Genomic DNA, 20,902 nt, shown 5'->3' with positions numbered 1-20,902 from the left:
ACCCTTCAGTGTCAATATTATCCCTCTGTATCAATAAAACACGAAAAGCCTTCAAACTATCTCAAGATGGCCATCGCAGTATATTATTTATTGTATCTTGGTGGTGACAATCGGCACCTTGTTCTGTCTCTCCTCGGCATAGGACTCATTTCATCAACTAACATGACGTGATGCTAAATATTCATCTTGATGAACACAGGAACCAACATCCCAACTCCATTCAACAACAGGCCAAGTTTATAATTATGTCTATCAAATGTACAATTTGTTGAAGATATGTCCTGTTCTAGTCGTTGTGATTGTGAATTGAAGACATCATACCTGTGAATTTTGGGTATCATTTCCTGCTAGATTGATAAACATTATAATTTGCAGTTAAGAGATCAAATAATTTTGGTTATAATTTATACATGACTAGCATCAAACTTCCCAGCAGCGTCAACTGCTTGTGGCCAGCGTCTTTTTCAGCAGAAAGAATGTGTCTCTTTTTCTTTATTTTCAGGTGCGGTTGGGGTAGCCTAGCTAGTCATGCTCGTCACTTCGCAGACCCGGGTTCGATTCCCCACATGGGTAAAATGTGTGAAGCATATTTCTGGCGTCCCTCGCTATGATATTGCTGGAATATTGCTAAAATAGGCGTTAAACTTGGCCCAGTCGTCTAAGGCGCCGCAATTTCTTGGGCACACCAGAAACCTAAGGGTTGTGGGTTCGAATCCCGGTTCGTCCCGATCATGTTTCTCGTTTTGGAAACCCTAAACCCGTGCTCATGGGTTTCAACAAAATGGTAAACGTCTAACACCTACTTGCATCACTTGGGACCCTCCTCCCGCATTAGCTGACACGACGTGATATATAACTGGAATACTGTTCAAAGCGACGTTCATACCTAACTCACTCACTCACACACTCACTCATTATTGTGAGAAAAAGTCCTCGTGGTAGCAGGGTCCTTATATGAAACTAACGCATTGTCTCCGCGTAATATAGATTTGTTGACTGTTAGATTGATATACAACTTCGAGTTAGTGCACAAACGAATTAATTAATACTTGAGTGAAACTTGCCTGCACTGTCAATTTCACCAAACCCAGTATATGTATGTTTTATGCACTTTACACTTTCTCGCTTACCAGTAAACAGCACAATGTGAAACAAACAAAATAGAATATATATTAAGATAGCGTGATTGATAGATGTGTTTGATGACATGATGGTGAATTAGTAAGAATATCATGAACAGTAAACCAGATTTGTTCGTCTTTCTACCGAAAAGATCTGTCTGTATTCATGTTTCATGTGACCACGTTATGGCTTATCGTTCATCGTCAACAGACTACCATTCGAACTTACAACCGTAGTTGTAAGGAAAGTAGAATACTGTTCCGGCTAGTGACGGAGAATTCCGCAGTGCTAACGTAAACATACGGAATAACCCGAACCGTCGAACAGCCACCTGCGTGTAGCAAACTGTCAATATAAGCCTTGAGAGGCGTGCGGATCGTTTACCTTGGATATGAACGCGATTTTGTTGTCTTGTGGATTTTCGGAAGGAACCTGACAAATCTTTACAGGTGGGACACTTTTTTATGACTGTTTTCTAAACTTTATACACAAATCTGTGTACTTTCATTTTTTGTTATGGGCCGTGAAAACGTCAAGTAAAAAACTGTCCGGCGAAAGGATCATGTGGGGACGGGATCTACCTGGCATGTGCAGGTAACATTTGGCAGGCCGCCTACATCTTGCGGTGTAATGCAATTTGAACGGGATTGCAAAGTGTGTTGATTTTACGGTAGTTTGGACTCCTCCTTAGGAGAAAAGTCTGTCTTTAACAACCGATGTCTATAACTGGGAGCGCTTACTGTGAAAGACGAGGACAACCAACTTAGCCCAGCAAGTCGCCTAGCCGTGCATAACAAAATATAGACAGCTGATAGATGACAGTTTTTCTCGTTTTTATATAACAACCCCGGCCCTTACCTGATGTCATTTCTGTCTTAAAGCTTTTTAACTGTCGCGCAAAATGTCTTTCTTTAGAATGTATAGGTTGTATCATGGAGACACGGCAATAGGGCAGTCATAGTCCTTATCCCAGAAAATCGATGTGCCTAGATATCGTTTGGGTGGAAATCTGGGCAGTTTGTTGTAAATCATTAATCACCTATTTACACTCGATTTTATTACTGACACGTGTACTGTTGCTTATGAATTGACATATGAGTGAAACACAGTTTTACAGTGTTCTAGAGTGGGTTCTTCTGCATCATAAATGTAGACCAGTGTTGTTTCCCACTGGGAGGTTATAACAGAATATTGATTAGAACATCTAGTCAGTTGGTAATTAACTGTATATATAGCATATGTATTGAGTAGAATCATATCAAGTACTCCACCCCAATGACAATATTAATCATAATACTTAATACATTATATTAAATGTCATATCTTTTTCTTAAGATTATTCAGTGTGGCACAATGTGAGATTGAAGGTATTATCAAACAGACATGTTATGATGAGAAAATAAATAAATGTATCCCTCATAAACTAAATATAAATTTTTATGATCACAGAAACTAAAAGAACATGAAAACAATTTCTAAGACAAATAGTACAGTTTGCCATGGTTTACTATTTGAAGTGTGAAGTAATAGTTGTTGATTGATATTATACTTAAATGTGTATCACTTAACACTTTCCACCAGGTGTGTTGATCGTGTGAAAACCAATTAGTAAAGGTGTGACATAATCATTAGGTATTGATAGCCATGTGTTGCACTGGACAATCACATCACCTACCTTGATTGCTGTTTAACTGACTCTCGTTACATCAACCATGGCTGTGAAAACAGTCAGTCTGAAGTGTTAGTCCTGTTTACTCATGCAAGACATGGTTATTAATTGGTCTATAAGGGGTGGTGGGTTAATAGTAAAAATACTTGCTCGTCATGTCGAAAGCCAAGGTTAATTCCCAATATGTGAAAGCAATTATGCTTGTCATAGGAGGCGACTAACGGGATCGGGTGGTGAGGCTTAGTGACTTGGTTGATGCATGTCATAGTATCCCAACTGCATAGATCGATGCTCATGATGTCAATCACTGGGTTGTCTGGTCCATTCTCGATTATTTACAGACCGCTGTCATATAGCTGGAATATTGCTGAGTGTGGCATTAAACAACAAACAAAACAAAACAATGTGTGAATTCATTTTCTGGTATCCCCTGCCGTGATATGACTGGAATATTTCTCAAACCATACTCATTATATTTTACATATCATGTAATTTTAAAACAATGGTTGTTATCGTAGGTGATGATGCCAAGCACTTACTAAGTACAGTTAATATCTTGTTGCTCATCTCCTGACTGCCTTGTTCAATAGATCAATGTGGGCTTTAAGCACAATATATGTGTCTTTTAGTACTATTGGTGATGGCATTGACACATCACATCAACTAAGTCTCTTGTCATAAGATTCTCTTTTGTGAAGATGTTGAAGAAATCGATATGTTTAATCCTTCAGCTTGCTATTTGGACATTGCCATAAACTAAACAAGTTTTAATAATGCCTTGCAAGTGCTTTTGTTATGGTGTCTTCATATGACGTACCATTTGATGCATGCCACTGAGGAACATTAGTTGTAGGAAAGCATTATTCATTGTAAATGGTCAAATATATGAAGGAAGGTTTTAGATAAACAGTCAGTTTAATACTGTGCAGTAATGACATCCAAATTTGCATCTGATGGAAAATAGTTGACTTGTGTTCAAGCACAAGATGGCTGTGTTCTTACGAGCTGACTTGCATGACATCACCTTGTCAATATCAATGCATTTCTTTGTGCTGTGACATAACAACTTGTAAGTCATGTTCATTCATTAACAAGTTTCAAGCTTGATCTACCACACATGAAGTGATCTGCATATTTAGGGGGTCATATCAGAAGCCTTATTTTAATTTTAGAATCAGTATCACCGGACAGTTTAATATGAATCAACATTTTAGTTTATGAGTAGCTTATTTATGGTTTATAAAATTATCTTTACATCAGAGATTATGTTATTTCCTGGCCTTTGAAATCCAGTCATTAAAAATGAAAAATGACATAAAATGTTTTGACAGGACCCATTAGTTCATTATGAGCCAATAAGTCTCTGGTAAGTACCACATGTTATTGCACAGACTGTTTAATATGTGTACAAGATATTAATGTTTGAAGGAGTTCGGAAACATCGTTTGTAAAGGTAATAATTATTAACTGCGCAGTTATGTCTATTTGCCCCAGACTTTAGTTATAGGTTCCCCTAGCAAGATAGATCTAGTTGTCTCAGAAGCCATGTTAGGTTAATATTTACACATGCAAAGTATCAAAACACTTGCATGTACACATATCTTGTCAGAAATAGAAAACAGGTTATTAACCTGCCTATGTCAATGTTGTGTGACAGTAACATGGCCGTGTCACATGTGGTGATCTCTCACATAGTTTATGTAATTTCCCTGATGTCTCTCTTAACAGCCTGTCTCAATACCAAATTAATTTCATATTTAACATTTAATCACCATGAATGGCTACAGATTTGCTGATGTTACATTTAACAATAGTCACTCCTTCACGCTTGTTTGAAGTATCAAAATGTTCATACAGTCTGACTTTAGCCACTAGTCCGAAGACTAGTCTAGTAAAATTGTACAGTGTGGTAAGATCTCCTGACGCTACTCCATATGATAACACTACAGTGTACTCAGTAATGATGTTAGGAGCCAAGTTTGGGCTAGGGACTCAAAAGCTTTTGGCGTAGACTGCCATATATTCATTGTTAATACGTGTTGAAATCAGACTTGGATGACATTATTTGGAAGTGTTTTTGTGAGTTTGATGGCTCCCTGTTGTGATGTACAAGGATTAATTTCATAACTGTGGCATGTGGTTTTGTGTTGACTGTGTGAAGTCTTATCCTGCTGGGGATGCTGTTTAAGACACTGCATGATGATAGCCGTCAATATGGCAACACTTAAGCTATACATCATCAGTTGAAGGTAACATCCATGGATCGAGCTGCCAGTTTATTTCAGCAGTTCCTTAGAACTGGCACGACTTATTTTTCAGATTTCTTTTTCAATTTGACTTCAAATGTCTCTTGTTGATATTTTGTATATACTTTAAGGAAACAGATGCAAAGTTTTATTGTGAGATAACATTTTCAAAAAGAGAGAGTTAAATATTAAATAATCATCTGAAGTTTGACAAGGCAATTGTTACGGCATGCTTTGAGTTAGGAATATATGGTAGTTGTATTAGCAGGATCAGATTCATGTAGAAATAAGCTTCCTAACGTATTACTGGTGGAATTTGTCTTTTTCTGGACAAAATTAAAATATTTTCAATGTCTTGTATGGTTGCACTGCATTATCCATGCTATCAGGCCTGAAAGTTTGATATTTGCCTCAGAGCCTCATAGCTTCTTATGTTATTTCCTTGGTAGCCATGACAACATTTTTAGAGCCAACACAAATTCACAAGAAAGAAAATTTAAAATGAAGTAAAAAACAGGTAAGTCAGGCTTCAGATTAATGTTTGAAGTGACAAAACATTATTACCGAGTATAAGCATCAAAGCATGTTTTGTGGAATGAGCAACGTCCTGAAGTCCCAAAACCCAGAAGGTAGAAACGGGCTGTAATGAAGTCAGTTTATGGTACAACTTATTAATACAGGTTGAAACTGCCTTTGTATTTTTTTATAGTTTTATACATGGCAATATGTGTTAGTGTGTTGTTGTCTTGGAGAGCCTGAGGCTTAGTACTACTTATAGCTTTATAATATATTACAACCAAACAGTACACAGTTTGTTATTAACCAAAGTGTATTCATTGTATTTATTATGTTGAATATGATCTAATTTTTAAATCTATGGATTTCTTTATAAAACAAGAATTTAAGATTACTAAGGTATACAGTTTAGCTTCCATCATTACAACGTCCATACACTTTTGTGTCCAATGTGACTCACAGTTAATATTTAAAGCATCCATTCTTCGGTTTACTCAGGTGGCCAGGTGGTCTAAGGTGCTGCAATTCATGGAGTTACGTCCCTTAGGATTGGTTTGAATCCTGGTTTGCCCTGATTATGTTTCTTGTTTGGTCTGCACCACAACCAAGCTAGTGGATGTCACCACAGTCAAGTGTCTACGACCAGTATCACTTCAGGCTTTCCTCCCAACACACCATGATGTACCATATTTGATAAATAAATGCCCCAGGTGCTGAGAAAATTGACAAAGATACTTTGTAAAACCATACACAACGAGTACAATTTTATGTCAGAGATTGAGGAGTAGAACAGACTTCATTCAAACGGCAATGATTCTAGCAATATCACGTCGAGGGACACCAGAAATGGCGTCACACATTGTGCCCATGTGGGGAATTGAACCCGGGTCTTTAGCATGACGAGCAAACACTTCAACCACTAGGCTACCCCACCGCCCCTTATAAAGACGACTTACAGAATGGTATGGAAGTTGATAAGGGGGTGCTTATAGGAGCGAGGCGCTTATTACGATAAATATGGTAACTGATATACTGTTCAAATCAGCGTTAATCCCAACTCACTCACTCACTAAATTTATTAGTATTGGACATAATATTTTATGGGGGGTAAAATCCTAACCTTGCATTCCGATACTGTGTCGTCCTATGTTACACCACTGTTGACCTGTGGGATTCTGGGTAAGACTATAGGGAATATGAGTGGACAATAGAAAGAGTCAGTGTGTAAAGCCCATTGCTGGTGTCTCCTGCCATGATATTGCTGGAATATTGCTAAAAGCGGTGTCAAGCCAGTTGTTAACATGTTAGTGTAGAAGGGGTTTAGAATCACACACAGGGTACATCATACCATATGTACCGAGGGATGTACCGTAAAGCCATACTCACTCACTCACTCAGTATGTCACTGCATGCTTTGAGTTTCACTCCATGTGGCTCTCAAGATGATTCTCAACACTCCTTATCATATGGGCGTTTATTGTCTTAGTTTACTCGTATGTTAACCTCTGACCCCTGGGAATTACTGGTTAGAAGTGGTGCCAGAAATCTATGCTTGTTGTAAGAGGTGAATAAATAGATTGGGTGGTCAGACACAGTGACTTGGTTGATGCGTGTCATTGTGTCGCAGATATGTAGATCGATGCTCATGATGTCAATCACTGGATTATCTGTCTGATTGTATTTACAGACCATCGTCATATATCTGGAATATTGGTGTGTACGGTGTGAAAAAAACAAACAATATCAGTTGTTAACATGTTAGTGTAGAAGGGGTTCAGCATCACACACAGGGTACATCACACCATATGTACCGAGAGATCAGTTGGCAAGGAATTTTTCTAACCAAAATTCATTCAGGCCTGTAATATAAGTCCACACTGAGTTAACAAAACTTGTCGCAAACAAACCTTATGAGAGTTATTGAAGATGTGTTCTGATTGATTTCTAAGCGAGTGTCGTGATTGTGCTTCATGGAGAATAATTGCCGAACCTTAACCAATAGGAGTGAGTGAGTGAGTGAGTGAGTATGGTTTTACGCCACTTTTAGCAATATTCCAGCAATATCACGGCGGCGGACATCAGTAATTGGCTTCACACATTGTACCCATGTCGGGAATAGAACCCAGGTCTTCGGCATGACGAGCGAATTAACCAATCAGAAGCTAGTATGTTAATGTGAGGTAAGATAAATTAGTACATCACTGCTAACTACTCATGTTATTGCACCCTCGTGGACAGTGACAAATGACCCAACAGCTGTCAAAGGGAAGTGCGTGAAGTCAGCTGGCTTTCCAACTGTTTTGCAAATGGAGGCCTGCTGGGGCCATGTTTCTCCCAGTGTGTCAGTGGAGAATAATGTCACCATTATTAAGAAAGGTTAAATTAAATGCTCGAGGTGACAAGCTTGGGGGATGTTCCAGATGAGTAATGTAGAAAACATCGTTATTACCTGGTCAGGTATGTCGACGTGCACTGCTGGAATGTTTCATCAGTGAGACCATCCAAAACAAAAGTATGGTTACTGACTTGAAGTGTAAGAGGACTTGAGAGCTTCCATTTACACACATCATTGTAAAGTTTTCAATTGTAGAAAACTGTTTTGTTTAACTGTTGATAAAATATTTGACAAATGAAATCTTGTCCCTGTATCTAATGCTAGGCCATGTTATTTCTCTCAGGGATTCAGATGGGTTCATTTTCCAGGACATTGACTGATTATTTTTCAATTTTGGTGAAGGTATAGAAGGATGTCCTGTCAAAGTTGCTAATATCATGAGAATGTCCAAATTACATTTGTCTCCAGCAGAATCACAATCTGAATTTATGGATTGTTGTGCGAAGATACAAAATGAAGATATTGTGTGATTTTTTTTTACATTGATTTAAAAAATAAAAGCCTTTGCCATAAAAGCTTTTCGCTATTGAACACAAAAAGAAATATTGTTAAAAATATTTTCAGTCAATATTTAATTTGCAAAGTTTTGAAAGTGTAATACTTCATTTCCATATAACAAGAAAAATGATTGGCCTCAGCTGGTTTAGTAAAATAAACCCTGTAAAATCATCATGCAAAACCTTTGCCGTCAAAACGTTTCGAAGTTATATTGCCGTGTAACACAAGAACCATTCCCATTGTTTAGCATAAGCACCAGTCCCTAAATTTGTGCTATCAAATTTAGAAATTGTATGGCTATGTTTATTTTGGTATGTTGTAGTATATTTTATTTCTTTTGTTAATAGAAAATTTAAAGAGGTACAAGTGTTCTGGAATGTCACGAGTCAGAAAGTTCTGGACAGAACTAGTTCAGGTTACAGTCACTAGTCCTGTTTGGAAATGACCTTGAGATTGTAAATTGTCGGCAGAAAGAATCTACTCTCTGACCTTGATTAAAGAGACTTGTATCACGAAACAACAGCTTTGTTTATCTTTATGGCTTTCCTTGTGCATCTTTTCGATAATACACATATATCTTTCCGTTAGACTTCCTACATCTTGTATTACATATACTACTCAAAACAAGTTAAAGAACACACTATTCTTCCATATGAAATTGGGGGCGGTGGGGTAGCCTAGTGGTTAAAGCGTTCACTCGTCACGCCGAAGACCCGGATTCGATTCCCGACATGGGTACAATATGTGAAGCCCATTTCTAGGTGTCCCCCCCGTGATATTGCTGGAATATTGCTAAAAGTGGCGTAAAACCATACTCACTCACTCACTCCCATTTGAGATGGTGACTGTTAACCTCTATTGCTGCACAGGTAACATGGGTTGTATACTGCCCAGGGAGCTTGGAATGAAAATTAAGTGCACCCTGATCCATTAAATGGGGTGATAACATCACAGCACTGAAAGCATGCTTCTGTAAGGAGAACAGCACAATATAAGGGCAAAAGTGAGGGTGGCTCACTAATACCCCTGACCCGCCTAGTGTGTCAGTGGTTTCAAATTAAATAATGGATAATAAAAATGGATAATAAAAATTCATTAAATTTTTTTTTCTTTTGACTCCACCCATCCAAATGACACAGATTATATGTACAAAGTTTGAGATGAATCCACTGAATAGTTTAAGAGAAATCGTGCGGACAAAGTTTTCGGACAGACAGACGGATGGACGGAACCTTGGTATATCTATATACCCCTGACCTTAAAGGTCGGGGGTATAATAAATGGACTATCTTATTATTACTCCAAGTTAGAATTTCTCCCCAGCAGTCCTGCCTGTAAGAGATGACTTGGTTGAATGCATGTCATTGACCCCGGCGATGAGGATCCTGGCTCATGACATCAGTCACTGGTTTATCTGGTCCAAACTGCTTGATGTTCAGGCCTGTCATCTAGCTGAAAAATTGCCGAGTGTGGCATTAAATAAGCAATAAATGTTAAACCCAACCAGACTGCCAGCCTCCAGTCTTCCTGTTGTGTGAAGTGAGATGTGTGCCTCAATGATAAACAGTTATTGTGTTCATCTCATGTTTACATCAAAGTTCTCCTTAGGAAGTGTTGTCTTTCTTGTAGGCTTGTCAGTCATTCACAGAGTTTATTATTACAAGTGCAGCCAGCGTTTATTGGCCGCTGAAGACTTGCCCAACATGCTCTCTCCTTGTCCCGCTTGACTGGTTGCTGTGAAGTCCTTCCTATCTCACAGGCCATTAGACAGATCCAGTTGTGAGGGAGGAGGGCGACGCCCACTCTCTGACCCATATCCTGATCTTCAACAATAGGAAGGATTATCTTAGTGGAAAGGAATGTTCATCATATTGTTCCTTTGGGATATCAAAGAAATATACATGTTTGAGGATTCACATTTCTGTTTGGATAGTGTGCATGTTTAAAAGACGTGTTCAGTGTGTTGGTAATGTTTATGAATTTTGGAAAATATTGCGTTTTCATTTCTATTGTTTTTAACATACTGTGACTCTATGCAGTGACAACCTGCCCCTGTATAGTCTACACCACATAAACTTCTTATGTTAATTCCTTTTGTATGTACACCATGATATAACTGTAAAACTCACTCACTCACTCACTCCCTCCCTCACTCACTCACTCACTCACTCACTCACCCACCCACCCACCCACCCACTCACTCACTCACTCACCCACCCATTTTTCACTCACTCACCCTTTCACTCACTCACTCACTCACTCACCCACCCACCCACCCTTTCACTCACTCACTCACTCACTCACTCACTCACTCACTCACTCACCCACCCACCCACCCTTTCACTCACTCACTCACTCACTCACTCACTCACTCACTCACTCACTCACCCACCCACCCACCCTTTCACTCACTCACTCACTCACTCACGCCATTGTTACAGCTGCTTTATTCAGTATGTAGCCCACAGCCCCCGTACAGCCCTAACTACATTCAAGACATGGATCACTATACAAAGTGCTTAGGAACAATGTGTTTAATTTTGGAGTTGGCATTACCACTGTGATGTACTCTTTCAAGAGAAGTTAATGAACACCTAATTTTATTTTTGACTGTAATTAATCTGTCATGACACAGATTAACTATTGTCATATGAAAAAATCAGGAATTCCTAAAAGCAATCATCTGTATAAGAGGGTGTCCAGTGTAACAGGGTCTTGACTTTTGGGTTTCAATAAACATTCCATTCTGAGTCAACTTAAGTACTTGTGCACATTTAATGTACTTTAGTTCCTGGCTCTGGGAACTGAACAATCCACCTTCATCCATGTGTCAACAGGCTTTGTGGTTCCTGCAAAATAACCAAGTTAAGATTGATATCTAATCCTGGCTCCTCCAAGCTCTCTGAGTGAACACTGCTGTTTCTCTGTGTACACAAACTTACACCTAGAACCCTGAATATGTTTCTAGGATTGTCAGCACCATTCCTTGTTTCTAGGATTGTCAGCACCATTCCCTGTTTCTAGGATTGTCATCACCATTCCCTGTTTCTAGGATTGTCAGCACCATTCCCTGTTTCTAGGATTGTCAGCACCATTCCCTGTTTCTAGTATTGTCAGCACCATTCCCTGTTTCTAGGATTGTCAGCACCATTCCCTGTTTCTAGGATTGTCATCACCATTCCCTGTTTCTAGTATTGTCAGCACCATTCCCTGTTTCTAGGATTGTCAGCACCATTCCCTGTTTCTAGGATTGTCATCACCATTCCCTGTTTCTAGGATTGTCAGCACCATTCCCTGTTTCTAGGATTGTCAGCACCATTCCCTCTTTCTAGGATTGTCAGCACCATTCCTTGTTTCTAGTATTGTCAACACCATTCCCTGTTTCTAGGATTGTCATCACCATTCCCTGTTTCTAGGATTGTCATCACCATTCCCTGTTTCTAGGATTGTCATCACCATGCCCTGTTCCTAGGATTGTCAGCACCATTCCCTGTTTCTAGGATTGACATCACCATTCCCTGTTTCTAGGATTGTCAACACCATTCCCTGTTCCTAGGATTGTCAGCACCATTCCCTGTTTCTAGGATTGACATCACCATTCCCTGTTCCTAGGATTGACATCACCATTCCCTGTTTCTAGGATTGACATCACCATTCCCTGTTCCTAGGATTGTCAGCACCATTCCCTGTTTCTAGGATTGACATCACCATTCCCTGTTTCTAGGATTGTCATCACCATTCCTTGTTTCTAGGATTGTCAGCACCATTCCCTGTTTCTAGGATTGTCATCACCATTCCTTGTTTCTAGGATTGTCATCACCATTCCCTGTTTCTAGGATTGTCAGCACAATTCCTTGTTTCTAGGATTGTCAGCATCATTCCCTGTTTCTAGGATTGTCAGCACCATTCCCTGTTTCTAGGATTGTCAGCACCATTCCCTGTTTCTAGGATTGTCATCACCATTCCCTGTTTCTAGGATTGTCAGCACCATTCCCTGTTCCTAGGATTGTCAGCACCATTCCCTGTTTCTAGGATTGTCATCACCATTCCCTGTTTCTAGGATTGTCAGCACCATTCCCTGTTCCTAGGATTGTCAGCACCATACTGTGCTTGGGGGCTTCACAAAGTGGTAAATGATGTAGACCTATAACATCAAGCTGACACATCATGGTATGACTTAAATACAGTTCAAATTGGCATTACACCCAAATTGCTCACTCACACCTAAAATGACCGCAGCGCTAAAACTACGAAAGTATTATTGTATCTTCCTCACTACCTATCAGTATAAATATCCTGAATTATAGTACCAGATTTCATTTATGATTCATGACTGAATTTTGACAATTCTGACACAGGGCCACAATAACTTGCAAACTAAAGCAATAGTGTTTTCCTAAAAATACCATATTCAGAGTAATAAGCGCCCAGGCGCTCTCAAATATAGAAAAAGGGGGCTCTTTTTTGAATATAGTTTTGGTAAGAAAAAACAACAGTGTTTATAGATCGTTAATATTGTGGTTATGGCTGACAGCCTTATATGATACAAAAGAAAAGTCTGTCCGTAATTTTTACGACAGTTATGTTTTCCAGAACTTAAATGCCCATAATTAATGGTGCATATCACACAGGAGTGTGTATTATGCATGAATAAATAAGTCTTCAATTACACTGAATGGGTGCTAATTTGGATTGTTCACTTACCAATTTATTAGCAAATTATTAGAGCAGCGCTTATTAGAGCAGAGGGCTTATTACGTAGAATACGGTAATTGAAAAATGAAAAGGATTGAGCAGAACTGTATGATATGGTGTAAGCCTGCCCAGATCCTTTGACCCAATTGAAATGAACAAACATTAGAGTACACCGTAGTTCTTCACATTCCTTAATTACAGGTGTAATCAATCACCTGTCATCTTCCAGGTTTCGTATACATTGAATGATTTCTCCCACATAGTGAACAGACCAGTGAAGAATAGGTCTTCAGCAACCCATGCTTGCTGTAAAAGGCGACTATGCTTGTCGTAAGAGTTGACTAACGGGATCGGATGTTCAGGCTCGTTGACTTAGTTGATGCATGTCATCGTATCCCAATTGTGTGGATTGATGCTCATGATGTCAATCACTGGATTGTCTAGTCCAGACTTGATTATATACAGACCGCAGTCATATAGCTGGAATATTGCTGAGTGCAGTGTTAAACAACAAACAAAATATAGTCGACACTGTTCACGGGATATTCTTTGCATGTAACACATATTTGTCTTTCTGCTATGTCTTGTGACACTCTTTCTATCTAATACAAACTTTGTACTTTGGGTATTCCAGATTATACGGATCCCCAGCAACCTATCCTGGTGGTATGAGGCAACTTAATGGTTGAGGGGATCAGATTTAGTGACGTGTTCATAGTGTGTCATCATATCCTGATGGCTTGAACCGTTGCTAGGGTTTTACATCTCTATTTGTGCATACTGGACGCACATATGCGCGTCACGTAAAATTCTGGTTGCTCATTATGTCCACCACTGGTTTGACAGTCAAGACTTTGTTATTCACAATGGCTGTTGGCATATAGCTGGATTAGTATGGCATTGATTAATCTTTAGGAAACTTTTGAAGACGTACCACATGTGTTTTCACTTTTTTTCAAATATATTTTTTTATCTGTTATGAAATTGCCAAGTTGTGAAAGGCAAAATAAGAAGAAATTGAACAGGTTCGGTGTTGATTTAAATAAAATCTCAGGAGTAAATGTCAGCTTTGTAAGCTGAGAATTCTGAATGTTCTTTGAAAATGCTTTTAAACAATGAGGTTAGTTTTTATTTTCCTGAAAAGATCTTGAGTGTAAGCGATCTTGAGCTTATTTAAAAATTAATATTTACTTAAATTTAGGCTCATATGGCAAATGAGGAAAAATAATCGTGGTATAAGTTTCCAAAAAGAAAGATACTTTTGATGTGAATGTCAATGAGTGTAACATTTAAATGTCTTGTGATGGGTCTATGTCAGATGTTAATGTCAGTTGAAAATAATAACTTTAATAGGAAAGAAGCATGGGATCAGTTACAGAGTGTAAATTTCTTTATATTCAGTGATTGACATGAAATATTAACACGCAGTTGATCAGTTGATCTCTACCCCTCCCCCCTCCCCCCCCCCATAAAAAAAAAAGAAAAATGTGTTTCTTAATTTAGCCAATCCAAAAATAATGTATGTATTTTTTGTTGTTGTCGTTGACTCCTTCTTGGTCTAATAACCCCCCACTATTAATCTGCAGCATCTGTAAACCTTTTGTTTCAGATGAACATAATGACTGGTTTATGACTCCGGGTTGGCAAAAGCCTGAAACACACATTTTGTGGGGGCCTAGGAACTTCTTATTTGATAGCATATATGCTGAGATATATATAGTGGGTAAGTGGCACCTTGTCTACCACAGGTGGTATTGCCGTATTTCCTCGATTAAACGCCAAGGCATATATTTCTTTCTGACAATCTTTACCCATGACATTTTATTGCAAATATGGAAATGGGGAGTATTCTGTGCATTAAAAAAACTACCAAGGTTTTCATAGAGGCCAACATTTAATCGACACCCAATGTTATTCGAGGCCCAGCTTTTAATTGAGGAAATGGTAAGTGATAAGAGGATGAAAGTCAATAAATATACACCCACCATATCATCATATTTTTTTTCGGATTATTTCTGTGTTGAATTGTCTTGGAAACATGATGCTATGTTTCATCAGGACTACTATTGTCACAGGATTCATTGTGAAAAGGCAGACCTTATATCTTTACAACAATAATTTAAAAAAAAGAGTTATTTTTGTGAAACGTAATCCTGAAGATATATTATGGCAGGCATTGGTGTTGAAAGGGCATCTGTATTCAACATGATTCTGTTCGATTGCATTTTATTCTGTCCAATTGGCTATTAAATTGTTTTCCTTAACACACTTCAAACATACAGGGATAATATATAAAAACTTGTTTTTTGATATTCTCTGATGTTGTGCTACATATTCCATGTATTCATGAACACATAATTAACGGGTTATTGAAGAAGCCTAACTAAACAGGTATTTTATCCAATCCTTGTGTGATGTAGAAGGTCATGGTGACACAGATCAGGGTATTTTGTGGCCCTGTTGACTTTCCCAAAACAATGACATTTACCAACCTGCAGACACTTGATGTTGTTATGCATGGAAGGATAGTATCAAAATACCATTGGTGTGCTCTGACACTGGAAGGAGGTACAGTGATGAAAGAAAAGTAGGATCAAAACTTATAAAAAGATTCTTCCAATCATCAAGTATGACAAGATCAGATATTACCCCAAGCTGTGCAACATGTTTTTTTTTATCAACCTTGATATAAACAATTACAAACTTTTGAGATGGTCCCTCATGTCCAGGGCTTAATTGCAGGTGGCAAAACATGTGCAAATTTCAAGGTATTTTTAGAGTTAAAGAGAATGTGGGGACTAAAGGTGACTCCTGTGTGATGCCTACAGGGAAAATAACACTGAAACAGTTGATTTGTATTTGTAAATAATTTCAAGATTGTTGACATGAAACTCTTCAGAAAATGAACATTTTCGCTTTAATTTGTTTAAACCTATGAAGCCCATGACCCTGTAAGAATTTGTATTGAAGGCCAGAGCATTTTGTTGAGATCTATATGCCAAGTTACAAGAGATAAAAACTATTATTCAGAGATTGGTCCGATGATTACTGTCACAAACAACAATGTCCTGAGCTTTAAGAGATGTTAACATGTAGTTCATCAAACTTATAAAACCAAATTTAACATTTAAGCTTTTATGAAAAACTAAAAACTGACATAATAAAAACATGTTTTTGTAATGCTTCCCTAATGTCAGATTTTATTGTGTGTGGGTGTGGTGAAGATGGCAGTTTCATTTGGTCTGAAATTATTCATAGCTTAGAAAAGATCAACATGTTTTTCTTTGACAGCTTATTTCATTCAGCACAGTACCTGAAATTGTTATTTCTAATAACTTGGAATCAGGTTTGATTTTGTATCTATCTTTAAATACGCCCAATGAAATACTGTTGTGTTGGGTCTGGTTAGGTTGGCCATTTTATGTGTTCAGTGTACATATGGTGGGAGAAAAGTACAAGTTAGGAAACCCTTGATCCTATGCCTGTAATAAGCAGGTGCATCAAAATATTTCTCCTGCAGATCACTTCAAACATCCTAGTGAATCCTAGTAAAGTTATTTTTAAATGACCGTATTCACCATATTAAGTGCTCTGCTCCTGGGACACGTATACCCCTGACCAACGTCCAGTCAAATCTGAAAGTAACCTTTTCATTTTAATGTAATACAATTTAAATGACAGTCTATATTTTCTTGTGGATATTTCACATTTCTTATAGAAAACAGCAAGGTAAAATGGGTATTTACAGTAACTGCCAAGTGACTGAAAGAAAAAATGTTTCAGTTTTGTTTACGTTTGAACTCAGTTTGTTAACTACCACTTGATCTCTGAAAACAAATTTTAGTGATTGTGTATTGTTTTAATAAACAACCCCCTTTGTCAATTTTCTAAGCTCCCGAGGTACTTATTACACCGAATATGGTATATCAACATATCATGACACTGTCAGCACCTTCCATGTAGTGTTGGTCGAGTTAATCAATTTCATCATGGACTGATTGGTTTCACCTTCAAACCAAGAAATCGATGACAAAACATGTTATCAATTATTTCCAATTATTTTCATTTAGGTTAGTTATGTGGACAACACAGGTTAGTATGACATGCATGACGACATAATTGCCAAACAGATATGGTTACAAGGCCTGTTGCTGTTGTAATGCTTCCCAACAGATGTGTTCATGTCGAAAAATATTGTTTTAGAGATTTGCTGTTTTATTTATTATTTACATGAAATATAGTGACAGAAAGTGTTTAAATTGTTTGATGTTCTTATTTTTAATTTTTTTCATTGTTTGCTTCCTCAGCCCAATGATCAATCTTGAAATTCCAAACTCTGTCTCCAGCAGCTGACAGAAAGTCAGCTCCCCCAAAGATACCATATTCCACGTAATAAGCGCCCAGGGCGCTCTCAAAATTAGAAATAGGGGGTTCTTATTATAATATTATTTTGGTGAAAAAGACAGATTTGAAAGATAAATTTCGTGGTTTATGCTGACAGCCTGAAATGTTTATATACATGAGATACATTTTTCCAGAATTTAATTGCCCATAATTAAGGGTGCATATAACACACGAGTATGTATTATACACAAAAAAATAAGTGTTGTGTACATTGATCAATCGGAAGGGTTGTAATTGGATTTTGTTCACTAGCCAATATATTGGCAAATATCACCTTGCGCTTATTAGAGCGGGGTGCTTATTACATCGAATACAGTATCTTCCAAAGATCTGTGTGTAGGTGAAGTCAAAATCACTATTCTCCACACCCCATGACCACATACTCAATCTCTCTCCCACTCAATCCTGCCTGGAATTCCCTCCATTGAGAGCTGACAATCGCAAGTATTTGACTGTCTTGGCCCTCCATGATGGCCACACTTGTGTCGTGCCCTTGACAGAGTAAAGAATTTGAATGCGAAAAATACACGTACTTGTTTGCGGCACAAGCATGGAGAGTGACATTGTCAATTTTGCCTGTTTGTTGGGTCTGGAGAGGGCAATCCCTTGGCATCAGCCATTGTCTGCTGTGGCTGTAAACTGTTAATTGTTGGGCCTTTGCAACAAGTTAAAACAATATGCATATTTGGCTGTGTTAGTTGTAGGGGAAGCAGTATGTTGGAACTTATATAGAATGAGATGCCCACTGAGGAATGAAGGAATGACTTTTGCAGACAATGGTTCATTTTGTTGAAGGTTGTACTGAATTGTTGAAATAACAAACAGTCATTTTCTTGGCTCGGGTATATATTTGCAGTTCTATTTTGTGTGCGTTTTATTTAGCTCTATTGATGTGCCTGTAATACATAAAACATTAATGATTTCAGAATATTTGGGAAAACTATCATCTGTATTGATAACAATTTTCATAATTAACATGAAGTATTAATATTGACTTCAGTTTTTTCATAATTGCAATGACGTATTAATAACAACTTAGACTTTCATAATTAACATGCAGTGTTAATAATGACTTCAACTTTCATAATTAACATGCAGTATTATAATGACTTCAGTTTGTTCATAATTGCAATGAAGTACTAATAACAACTTAGACTTTCATAATTAACATGGAGTGTTAATAATGACTTGAACTTTCATAATTAACATGAAGTGTTAATTACTTCTTCAACGTTCATAATTAACAGTCAGTATATATATTAATAACAATATTAACTTTCATAATAAGCCTGCAGGAATGATAATACTATCCTGTTCAATCAGCAGAGAAGCACACTGGTAGTTTAAAGACACTGGATACTTCAGAGTTCAGTGTCTGGCTTTTGTGCACACGTAGCAATTACTGGTGAAGAGGCATCTAATCAGAGCTTATGGTGCCAGCTGATTAGTGGTCTGGGGAGGGTTGCTGGGGGTCCCTGTCACTGATTGGTTCGGTCACCAGAGTCACAGCTATCTGCGTGCAAGATTTGTACCTGACTAAATGCGGTTAGCTTCAGGGCGACTCCTACAGTGGGACTCAGACCAGCTCTCAGCAGAAGTCTCGGTACTGTTCAAGTCTTGGACTCGTCTATCTTTGTGAACAAGTTGATTTCTTGTGGGATCCTAGACCAGCAAATTTATTAATGTTTCAACATATTAAGGGACCTCGTATATATTACATGAGGGGTGGGTGGAGAGAAGGAGGGTGGGTGGGTGAGAAGGAGAGGGTGGGGTGAGGAGGAGAGGGAGGGGTGATGAGGAGGAGAGGGTGGGGTGATGAGGAGAGGGTGGGGTGATGAGGAGGAGAGGGTAGGGTGAGGAGGAGGAGAGGTAGGTTGGGTGAGGAGAGGTTGGAGTGAGAAGTAAGAGAGGGTGGGGTGAGGAGGAGAGGGTGGGGTGAGGAGGAGGAGAGGGTGGGGTGAGGAGGAGGAGAGGGTGGGGTGAGGAGGAGGAGAGGTAGGTTGGGTGAGGAGGAGAGGTTGGAGTGAGAAGGAAGAGAGGGTGGGCTGAGGAGGAGAGGGTGGGTAGAGGAGGAGGAGAGGGTGGGGTGATGAGGAGAGGGTGGGGTGAGGAGGAGAGGGTAGGGTGAGGAGGAGGAGAGGGTGGGGTGAGGAGGAGGAGAGGTAGGTTGGGTGAGGAGAGGTTGGAGTGAGAAGGAAGAGAGGGTGGGGTGAGAAGGAGAGGGTGGGTAGAGGAGGAGGAGAGGGTGGGGTGATGAGGAGGAGATGGTAGGGTGAGGAGGAGGAGAGGTTGGTTGGGTGAGGAGGAGAGGTTGGAGTGAGAAGGAGGAGAGGGTGTGGTGAGGAGAGGGTGTGGTGAGGAGGAGAGGGTGGTTGGGTGAGGAGGAGGAGAGGGTGGGGTAAGGAGGAGGAGAGGTTGGAGTGAGGAGGAGAGGGTGGTTAGGTGAGAAGGAGGAGAGGGTGGTTGGGTGAGGAGGAGGAGAGGGTAGGGTGAGGAGGAGAGGGTGTGGTGAGGAGGAGGAGAGGGTGTGGTGAGGAGGAGGAGGAGAGGGTGTGGTGGGGAGGAGAGGGTGGTTGGGTGAGGAAGAGAGGGTGGTTGGGTGAGAGAGAGGGTGGGGTGAGGAGGAGGAAGAGAGGGTGGGGTGAGGAAGAGAGGATGGGTTGAGGAGGAGGAAGAGAGGGTGGGGTGAGGAGGAGGAAGAGAGGGTGGGGTGAGGAAGAGAGGGTGGGGTGAGGAGGAGGAAGAGAGAGTGGGGTGAGGAGGAGGAAGAGAGGGTGGGGTGAGGAAGAGAGGATGGGTTGAGGAGGAAGAAGAGAGGGTGGGGTGAGGAGAGGGTGGGGTGAGGAGGAGGAAGAAAGGGTGGGGTGAGGAGGAGGAGGAGAGTGTGGGTGAGGAGGAGGAGAGGGTGGGGTGAGGAGGAGGAAGAGAGGGTGGTGGGGTGAGGAGGAGGAGAGGGTTGGGTAAGGAGGGGAGGGTGGGGTGAGGAGGAGGAGAGGGTCGGGTGAGGAGGAGGAGAGGGTGTGGAGAAGGAGAAGATGGTGGTAGGGAGAGTCTCAGGGGAGAATTGGGTGGAGAAATACACTATCTTGGGGAAAGTAATAAAAAAGTGTGATTATGAGGTTGAAATATAAATAATATTTGTTTTATTACATTATATTCATGACAACAAACTACTTTCGCAGTTCGGTGTTCAGAGGGTGATGATGAAGCCATATGGAGGGTAACATACTTTAGGAAGGGTCTTCTTTGGAACAATTATTTAAGTCAACCAATAACAAATGACAGGTCCCTTATTTCTTTAAGGATTCCAGCACATTTTCGGCTACATTTCCTTACAGCAAGTGTCTGTAGTTGATT

At 39.5% G+C, this 20,902-nt stretch overlaps 1 protein-coding gene across 1 annotated transcript in view; it reads left to right on the top strand.

Annotated features, from left to right (window-relative positions):
* Window positions 1-1,439: 1,439 nt before the first annotated feature.
* The window catches only part of LOC124146027, a 260,173-nt gene continuing 240,710 nt past the window's right edge, over window positions 1,440-20,902 (top strand). Inside the window, exon 1 of the mRNA XM_048387425.1 lies at window positions 1,440-1,571. The gene's annotated coding sequence lies outside the window, so the exon portion shown is untranslated. The remainder of the gene's footprint in view (window positions 1,572-20,902) is intronic.

Source organism: Haliotis rufescens, unplaced genomic scaffold, assembly GCF_023055435.1.
Source record: "Haliotis rufescens isolate VD_foot unplaced genomic scaffold, xgHalRufe1.0.p SCAF_7, whole genome shotgun sequence".
NCBI classification, from domain to species: Eukaryota; Metazoa; Mollusca; class Gastropoda; order Lepetellida; family Haliotidae; genus Haliotis; species Haliotis rufescens.
This window is presented reverse-complemented; position numbering and strand designations above follow the sequence as displayed.